We start from the raw sequence: 9889 nt of genomic DNA, 5'->3' as shown, positions 1-9889 counted from the left end.
AACACTTTTTCCTCATGAGTCACATGATCAATAGATGTTACTCCTGGCGAAAACCACGAAGAAATGCAGCTGGAAGTAGTCTCTGTTTTCTAGATAATGTGCAGCTGGCTTCACTAGAGCTCTTCTCCACAGTTCATAAAAAGTTGTGTCATTTGAACGGGTTAAATTGTAGTTTTTCTGTAAAATCGCAGACTACAATTTCTACAAAACCATACATTTACTTAGCCATTTGCATGTAGAAAGGGCTTATCACTCCAGCGTCTTTATAAAACGCGGAGGTTTCCTCTGATGGCTGATAGAAGAACAAGAGGTGGTTGAAGCTATTAGTAGGTAGCTGCTGATATACCATTGCCAGCTAGTTAATTAGCTTTGTTGTATCCGTCAAAGATTAAGTGCAAATTTATCACTAGTTGACTGGATGACGTTCATTTTTACCATTGACTCACTGCAGTTGCCATCTGATATGAGGCTAGATGCATGAATACAAGAACTCTCAGGCACAACAAACAGGTGTGGTCGTTCTGTGTCTCAGTCAGTGGACTATGTTGTGTGACACCAGCCAAACCATCCTACCGTACCATTGTCCTTTGAACCTGCAGCTGAAAGGGTCCAGGAATTTTGTGGAAAGGGTTGGTTGTATGGGCCATTTTTAGAGTAGAACCAGACAATAGACTGTACCAAACCACACCGACACGTGCCATATGGTGGAAAAGAGACAGCAGAGTTTATTAGAGGACAATTAGCATCAAGAAGACCAAGGATACAGCAGAAAGGTCACAAAAAGTTTTGATATTCACATCCAAATTGACAAGCTGTGCAAGGAGAGCATTAATCAGAGAAGTCACACGACCCATTGATCCACAGTTCCAGCTAACAGACTACTGACAGGCCAACTGCTAGCTGCGCTCTCGACAAGTCTGACATCGATGGAACAAAGCCATAACATGCACTGATGGCAGCTTTCCACTTTCTAGAAAATATTGAACCTTGTTGGAAGGTACAGATCTACAGGAATGAAGCAACACTTAGCTGTACCTTTGACAACTCCAGGTTACTGATGTTGAGGCCACATTTGCATAATGTCAAACTAAGAGCCAATCATGAAAAGGTTAGAAAGTTTACAAGATTCCTTTAGAAAAATGCAAGGAAGATTGGACTGGCTTTCAGTTGGGAAAGCAGTCATCATTTCAGAGTGCTGTTCTGTCAAAAAGGTGAAGGTCAGTCTGAGTAATAGGAATATTTTCAGAGGAGAAAAGTTTACTCTAGAGATCCAGGGTGGACACTGGAAGAGCACTAGTAGAGGACAGGCAGGTGAGTTGGTATGATGAGTACTAAAGAGGTTTTACCGAAGAAACAAAAGACCAACAGAGGAATCACAGAGATTGGCTGGAGCAAGGAGAATATGAGTGGGCAAATCTTGGAAGGCTTCAACGAGACAGAGATCCAAGAACAGAACATGCAAACAGTTGCTGAGGAGCTCAACAGCCTAATTACTCTAAACAACAACCTGATGGAGGACACAGGCTTCAGCTGGTTGTTATGTACTGGTAGGCTGATCAGATGATGATTAGCATGTGTACCCGATGCATTGAGGGACAACAGGAGTCCACCCAACAACCACGATCTACTCTGCCCTGACAGGTAACGACAGGTGAGCAGCGAACAGGGCAATATAGGCGACGCCTTGGGTATTACAGCATCAACCATAAAGAGTTTTACCCAAAGAATCAACTAGAGTCCAGGTTCTAGTTGTACCAGTTATAATTAAAGTATCAGAAAAGAAAATCTGCAATAAATCTGGTGAAAACCCCCCCCCAAAAAACTGACCATGAGGAGTTTGTTTGTTGTTCTGATTACTGTTTCTTGTTAATCCCCTTGATAAGGGGCATTGAGCCATTTCTAAGGCTCTTGGACGCAAGAATCACAATGTTCCTTCCCAGGAGGGGCTGGACTACGAACTATCATCAACAATGCATTGATGACTCATCCAGAAGGTCACTAAGAACCCAGAACCAGTTACTTGCCTCAATTAAGGACATAAAAAAGGAGAGACTGGGCAGAAACAGAAGAGTCCTGGTCAAAAACCACTGCTCACCTAAGAAACCATAAAGTCACATCTCACTTTTACCAAAAAACGTTTTGATGATCCTAAAACTTTGGACTGATGAGACAAGAATGGACCTTTATTTAAAGAGTTTGTCTCATTACAACTGACCTAAAATTAAAGCCTTTAATAAACAAACCATCACAGTGACAGTCAAACATCAAGGTGATAAAATAAAACAATTGTGCAAAGAAGAGATCACTAAATTTCCTCTATAATCATGTAGATATCAGTGATTGCTGCCACAACCACGGAGTGATTACTTTCCATGTCAGAACAGGTTTGCTTTTGTAGCTTTTCCCTTTAATAAAATGAAATAATCATTTAAAAAGTTAATTTTCGTATCTTTAATCAGGTAATTTCTGATTGTGGTTCATCCACTGACATCTAGAAGAGTGCAGTTTTAGATTTCAGCCAGCAGAGGGAGACAGAGTCAGCCATTTATCCTATAACCTTTCACTACAAAAAATATCAGTAAAAAGAGAAAAAAAAGTGCAAAAAACATACTTTTCATTTAAGACACACAATAAATTTCATCTTCGGGAGAAACTGGATTCATTTGTTGTTACATTTTCACATGACGGAGGGAGAAGAGGAATGGAGACTGTTTTCATGACGTTTAACCAGCTAGCATCACTTTAAGAAGCTAGCTAAAGAGAAACCTGTCCACAACTATCACAGAAACATGATAAAAACCAAACGTATGTTGGTTCATATTAAAAAGGTTTATAACATATTAAACACACAAAATCCCTGACAACACATAAAAACACACCTCTGCTGTAGTGAACTGGAGTAAAACTGTAACTGCATCTGCATCTTCAGTGCAATTTTATGTACAAACATGATTATTTTTGATTGATCATTGATCAGATAAAACAATATTAAACTTAGAAAACCCTGCTTGCTCTGTTTTTGTCTTGCCCCTTTGTTTTGTCTGAATGTCTGAATGTTGCCATCCGCCCTAATGTGTCCTTTCCTCTTTTCCTTTGGTTTGTTATTAGGCCCAAGCAGCTAAGCGCTGCGAAGGCCTATTGAAATTGTGCTGCTTATTATTATTATTATTATTATTATTATTATTATTATTATTATTATTATTATTATTATTATTATTATTATTATTATCATTATCCCAAATGAATTGGCTTTTTGGGGGCTTTATCATATTCAAAAACTCACCAAACGTGGCGGGCGCATAGAGCCTGTGTAAAATTTACGTATTTTTTTGTTTGTATTTCCTTTTAACTCATGTAAAGCACTTTGAATTGCCTTGTTGCTGGAAATATGCTATATAAATAAAATTACCTTACCTTAAAAAAACCTAAAAGAGTAATCTTTTCATTCAAGTCCAGAAGGATCTGGTAAATATTCCTGTTTTGAAAATATTAAATATGTGAGTTGAACTCTGAGGAATCTATAAAACATCGGCCCTGATGTGGATTTCTTCATCGCCTTTGTCCTCACAGCTCCTGCAGCAGAATAAAAACATTTAGAGACTCTTCATCACACCAGTAGCACAGACAGACCTGCTGTGTTCTTACACAAAGTTATGGAGGCTCTTCTGATTCATCATGTGCTCTCTGAAGATGGCGGTTGCTTTATAGGCGTCCATTTCATCCTGGTACTCCTCCATCACCGCTTTGAATCTGCCAAACGCAGACTAAAGAACAAAGTATAAACTTTTTTATAGATTTTAGAAGGAATTTGTCCACAGAACCAACAAGTCCTTTGGGTACCAACTTTGTACGTCTGCAGGCAGATATTTTTGCCAGTCAGATTGGATGGAGAGGATTTATAATCATCAGTTTTGAAGTTTCACAAGTTCTGGACTTTGACTAGGTCATTCAAACAAATGAATACACTTGATCTAAACCAGGGGTTTTCAAAGTTTTGGAGAGTTTGATGGTCCATTTGCACGTTTCATTGATGTTGTGGCGTTTATCTGCTATAGTTTGGTGTCATCTACAGTGATAAAGGTATGAACGACTTCCTGTTGTGATCAGAGTTCATTTAGCCTCCTGTCATAAAAATCCTGGTATTTGGTCATCAAATATCGTTAGCTAGCACCTCTTAGCAGACAAAACCAGCTGGGTTTCCATTACAAATGTGCGTAAAACTTTGTCAATATTACATTAAAGTAGGAAAAAAACAAAATTTTGCAATTGCAGTATAAGAAATCACACATAAATAAGTTTGTTTGTGTGAGAAGTTATTAAAAAACAAGCCGCAGCATAATCTTACAACTGCTTCCTGTTGTTGTCTTCTTTGTGGTTTCTGCCAGTAGCAACATCCGGTTGTTAATCATACGACTCGTGTGATGTGGGGTTTTTTCACTGTAGTTACTAAAAGTCTATCCAGTTTGTGTCTGGTAGAGGCTCGGTGATGTTGGCTAAATGTTTCTGGTTTATTTCTGGTCCAAACATATTTTAAATGATTACATCGAAGCTGTTCACACCTACCTCTTTACCCAGACAAAGTCCTCGTTCTCCCTCCTCCACATCTGGTAGAAATTGTTCTTTCAGGCTTGGAACCTGCAACCCAAGTTCCTGATGCAGCTTCTGAGCCACAAAGTCCTGCAGGCAGGCCCGGGCCGACAAAGCCACGAGCCAGTACACCGGGTCGTCCAGAACCACCCGGTGGAAAGACTGCAGGGCCCACTGGAGCCACTGAGGGGCCGGGGAAGAAAGATGGAGGCTCTGCAGGAGGAGAGAATGAAGGTCAACCAAAATTAATCTTTTCATTTTAAATGCAGTTTGGAGTCATTAGTGGTAATTTATCTGTAATCTGTTCTGGTCACCTGCTTTCCTGCCCCGTATCGTCTGACTGTGTCCAGCAGCAGCGACCTGATTGTGCTGTGTTCATGAAGACTCCCAACCAGAACCTGCCCAGGGAAACCAGAGGAGACAAACATGACTGAGCTGCTTCAGATGATGATTTTAATTCAGTCTCTTATTTAACGGAAACAGTGCAAATGAAAAATTGTGGTTTTTCAAAACAAACTTGACAGAGTTTTGTGGACATTTGTCACAGAAACACAGCTACAGACGCCCACAGATAATGACTCTGTCCTCTGATCCGCCTTTTCCATATGAATGTTAGAAAGTAAATGTTCAAATGATGCAACTGAATAAAACATGAAAAAAATTCAAGGACAAATTTAGCAGACATTTTAAAGAAAAGGTGGTAACTCCCTCTTTCAGAAGACACTCTGAAACCAGGTTGTGCTCTGGTGGAGCTTTCTGTCTGCCGGTTGCCATGGCAACGGGTCTGCTAATTAAGCCATAACTTATAAGATTCGCACAGGAAATAATGGCGCTGCGACCATTTTTGTGACAGATTTCTGCTCAACCCGTATCGGGACAATGGACATGACTCAGTGAGTAGTAATGGCTAGCGGCTGCGTCGCTAGCTGTAGAGGCTAATAGGCGATGTCCAATCCAGTGATACACATCAATGGCTGCACCACTCAGTGGAAATGAGGCCCAATAAGTGTATGATAGTATAACAGTGGTGACCTCTCACCTCAAGTGTGCTTTTGACTCTGAGCAGGTAAGTCTCCTCCTGCTGCAGGAATGTGTTGTAGCAGCGCTCCGTCAGATTGCCAGACCTCAGGCCTCTGAGCAGCGAGGATGAGAGGAAAATCTCCTCGGCTTGATCAGAGCTGGAGTCCCAGATGAAGTCGAACAGAAGCAGTCCAGGGACGAGCCCTGAGCAAGAGGAGGCACAGACCGAGGGGCATTTACAGGCTGGAGCGAGACGCACAGCAATGTCCAGGTGAAGTCTCTACTGACCACTGAAGGCGACTAAACCTCCACCTGAAGCTAACCTACTAAACCTCCACCTGAAGCTAACCTTCTAAACCTCCACCTGAAACTGACCTACTAAACCTCCACCTGAAACTGACCTACTAAACCTCCACCTGAAGCTAACCTACTAAACCTTCACCTGAAACTGACCTACTAAACCTCCACCTGAAGCTAACCTACTAAACCTTCACCTGAAACTGACCTACTAAACCTCCACCTGAAACTGACCTACTAAACCTCCACCTGAAGCTAACCTACTAAACCTTCACCTGAAACTAACCTACTAAACCTCCACCTGAAGCTAACCTACTAAACCTCCACCTGAAGCTAACCTACTAAACCTCCACCTGAAACTAACCTCCTATCCTTTCTGAACAGGTTACGGTGGGTATATGGTCTATACAAAACATGTTGATCACATTTTTCCCCAGATTATAAGATTTCAGTCTGATCATTTCTGCCTGTTTTGGGTTTTATTACAACCTCACCTGGTTGAGGCAGCTTGTGTCTGCTGAGGTCAACGGAGGTAAACCTGAGAGTAAACAAACAGAAACTGAAAGATGAGAAGCTCCTAGCGTCTCTCCCCTGTAATGTGATCACACAGCTGCTGCTGCCATGAGCATTGTGTCCTCTTGGATTGTTTCTTGTTGAGTAGAAGGTGTGCCTGGCCCAGTGTTTGTGTATTGATCTGTGTCTCTGTCCAGTTTCAGATTTTGACAGAGTTATGGCCCACAAACTGCACTCATAAAAAATACTCCTGGCTCAGTTCTTAACGGTTTGCTGTGTCTCTGTGTTTAACCATTTATTCTCTCTTTGTTCTTTCCAGCTGAAAGTAAACCAGCCCAGTTCTTCTTGGTTTCTCAGAAAACCTCTCGTATAAAGTAGCTGAAATGTCTCCCAAAGTGAACACTTCTGAACTTTGACCTACCTCGGTGAAGTGGTGCAGATGTAGAACCGAAGTTCTTCACAGGGGGCGCTCTGCAGCTCTCCAGCTAGAAACATAGATACAGGAAGTACTTTTAGTCCAATTTTTAACTCAAATGTGGTTCATGTGAGTTTCTAAATGTAATTTATATTGGAACCTTTCAAATCTTAACGTATTTGATAGGCCGCTCCAGCACTTCTCCTTCTTCCTTCCTCCATATCCAACCTTTGTTTGGTGCTAATGACATCACTGGGGCTTCAAATTTACTAGTCTGTTTGCTACTAGTATTTACTAGTATAGAGATTTTACACTTAAGCTGAAAAACTTTACAGTTTTCTTCACTGTTTCACCAACCAGAACAGACAAGTATGGGCACAATTTGGAGGTGTGTGCGCACTTCTAGATATAGGGAGCCCAGTTCAATCCTACCTGTGGAAGGGGCCATTGTTTCTATCACCAGCACCACCTTATGGATATGTGATTTGGTGAACCATGCTCTCCCTTTTGTTTACAAAGGACACATGTTGAAATGATCAGGAATTCATTTTGTTCCCGTTCAGGTCCATCATGAGTGTTTGGAACGCCACTGTTCTTTGAAGATGCGCCTTAACCAAACCCAGTAACAACTATCAATAGTTTGATTTTAAATGTTGCAGTAAAGTGTTAATCCAGCTTGGAAAGAGTTTTTGTTTTTACTTACATCTGATGGAGTGAGATGTGATACACTAACAAGCTTTGAAAACAAACAGGTAAATGTTAAGACCTTTAACTCATCAGGTGTTTAAAGTAAACTAGTGAGATGTAACAGCAGCCGTTTGATGTGTAAATATTGCATTCCTGCATTTTGCTTACTTTTGGGTATCATTTCCATGCAGAGTCCAAACTCTTTGGTCTTTTCATCCATCCGGTTGTGAAGCAGGGAGTCGTCACTCCAAATCCTTGATCCATTCTGTCAGAGAGAGAAAAACAAAGATGGAGACGAGGGGGCTTGTTGAAACTAAAACACATAAATCTAACGCCTCTCCTCACCTGGTATCTACCGAGCCACACAGGTGTCCTGCTGCTGGTCAGCTGGAGGACAATTTGCCTTTCCTGTGGTCTGTGGAGCAACATGAGGTTCCCTCCAGTCTGAGAGCATAAAGCCTAAGACCAGATACTCAGATTACACACAGGAGTGACAGAGTGAGACAGAGAGAAAACACACGTTGGTTCTTATTTACATTGGCGCTGGTCCAAGAGCTCCACACGGGGAAGAAAGCAAAACATGTCCGTCCGTAGAGGAGCCACCCAGGTTGGCACTGAGGGGAAGCTCCCACTCCTGTAAGTTACACAAATGTGAAAAACTCTGACACTTTCTACTGTTATAATAGAAACAAGTCATTCGTACCTGAAGACGATGCAGTGAAGGACCAAAGCAGCAGATAAACTGACACGGTTAGCATCTTCCAGCTGTAACACACAAACACACAGGCAGCGTTCATTTGTCCATAATCTACACAGTTATTGCAACAGAGACCGACACTTTCCACCTGGAGGATCAACCACAAAAGCTGATTGTTCACAAAGTGTTGCCTCCAAGTTCATTAATGATGGAAAGTTGAGTGGAAGGAGGAGGGTAGAAAAGCAGTACCTTTCCAAACAGATCCAGCAAGTCAAATCGTGTTTTTTCCAAGGATCAACGCTTTTGACTGTCACTTTCCATTGAGAATAATTGACCCGGAAGACGGGAGGTGAAACTGAGGAACTATCCGCCTGATGCGACTCAAGCCAACAGAAAACATGGCATCCACTTCCTCATTCACACAAAGCCGGTGTGTCTTTAAGCTTTTCATGCACAGTGATGGACATGCAACACATCCTCCGGGCTGTGCATTCAAATGTTATGCTACGGTTTGACACGCTATACTCTTTGACTAACTTCCTCAATCTGGTTCTGACGGGCTGACATCAAGAGGAAGATGAGACACCAGAACGATGAAGACGAGCTGCAGGACGGTGGCTGACAGTCTGAATATGATTTGTGTGAGATAAACCCTATTTCCTATTTGTTGTTTTTCCTGCTCGTCTCGTTTTGTAAAATCTCTCCAGCCTCAGCTGAGCATGAAAGCACACCAGTAAATCCAGAAGAACCAGTCAGTGATCCAGACTGGTGACTGCAGCCAGTTCAGACCAACTGGCTGCTTATTTAAAACAATAATGAAGGTTTTCATCACACTGAAGCAACAGAAAACATCCAGTTATTATTTCCTGACGTATCTTCACCTTTCAAAGATTTAAAGAATATGTTTGTTTTAACCAAACAACTTCAAAAAAGTACAAAAACTAAAAAAACAAATATTGAAATATTTCAACCTTTTCCTACTAAAGATGAAAAACAGAACAGATACATTTAATCTACTTCTTGTAAAATATTTGCAGCAGGATAAAATTAGGATGAATGAATAAGAACTGGACTCACCTGAGCTCAGGTAAGGACTCCCCTTCGATACAGGAAATTATAAGCAATGCAGAGCATGTTTCACATGTTTGAGAGCAGGAGAAGGGGCCTTTGACTAGGCTGCTCATCCTGTTTCCTTAAGCATTTTTTTTATCTACAGCTGAACAAAGACATTCCTGAGTAGGTGTCAGTTGCACAAGTAAAAAAAAAATGGAGGGAAGAAAAGTTTTTTATTGTTTTTATCATGCTTAAAGTTTCATGTCAAAGATGATCTGCGATGTTTCCTTGAACAGGTTAGGATAACAGAACATGTTTATGACATTTTTTTGCACAAAATTATTCTTAGATCATGAAATATTAATCAGATGCACAATTATACAACCATACATCTCTGAAAAGTGCAGCCTCCTGCACAACCAACAACAACACAACAAGAGGTAAGTCAACAACAAAACACTTGTCTTTTCCAGCAGCCATTGCACAGCACATACAGAGGCTATACCAGCTGACCAAACATGCTGGAGTTCCACCTAGGTTGCTAGGTAACGGGCAGAATTCTACTGGGGTTGCTAGGTAACGGGCAGAATTCTGCTGGGGTTGCTAGGTAACAGGCAGCG

The 9889-nt window shown here is 41.3% G+C and overlaps 1 pseudogene across 1 annotated transcript; it reads right to left on the bottom strand.

Moving 5' to 3' along the window:
• Positions 1 to 700: 700 nt before the first annotated feature.
• Positions 701 to 9138, bottom strand: LOC106928811 (uncharacterized; annotated as a pseudogene). The gene is made up of 12 exons (XR_015766184.1): positions 8466 to 9138; positions 8223 to 8284; positions 8056 to 8153; positions 7865 to 7978; positions 7688 to 7784; positions 6839 to 6902; positions 6399 to 6442; positions 5627 to 5811; positions 4902 to 4985; positions 4564 to 4800; positions 3646 to 3750; positions 701 to 3573 (listed from the first exon to the last, which is right to left on the bottom strand). The product of XR_015766184.1 is annotated as an uncharacterized LOC106928811 (transcript).
• Between the last annotated feature and the right edge of the window lie 751 nt (positions 9139 to 9889).

Source organism: Poecilia mexicana, unplaced genomic scaffold, assembly GCF_051168715.1.
Source record: "Poecilia mexicana isolate PSO_F unplaced genomic scaffold, ASM5116871v1 scaffold_18, whole genome shotgun sequence".
Lineage (NCBI taxonomy): Eukaryota > Metazoa > Chordata > Actinopteri > Cyprinodontiformes > Poeciliidae > Poecilia > Poecilia mexicana.
Note: the sequence above shows the minus strand (reverse complement) of the source record. Positions and strands in the feature narration are given on the sequence as shown.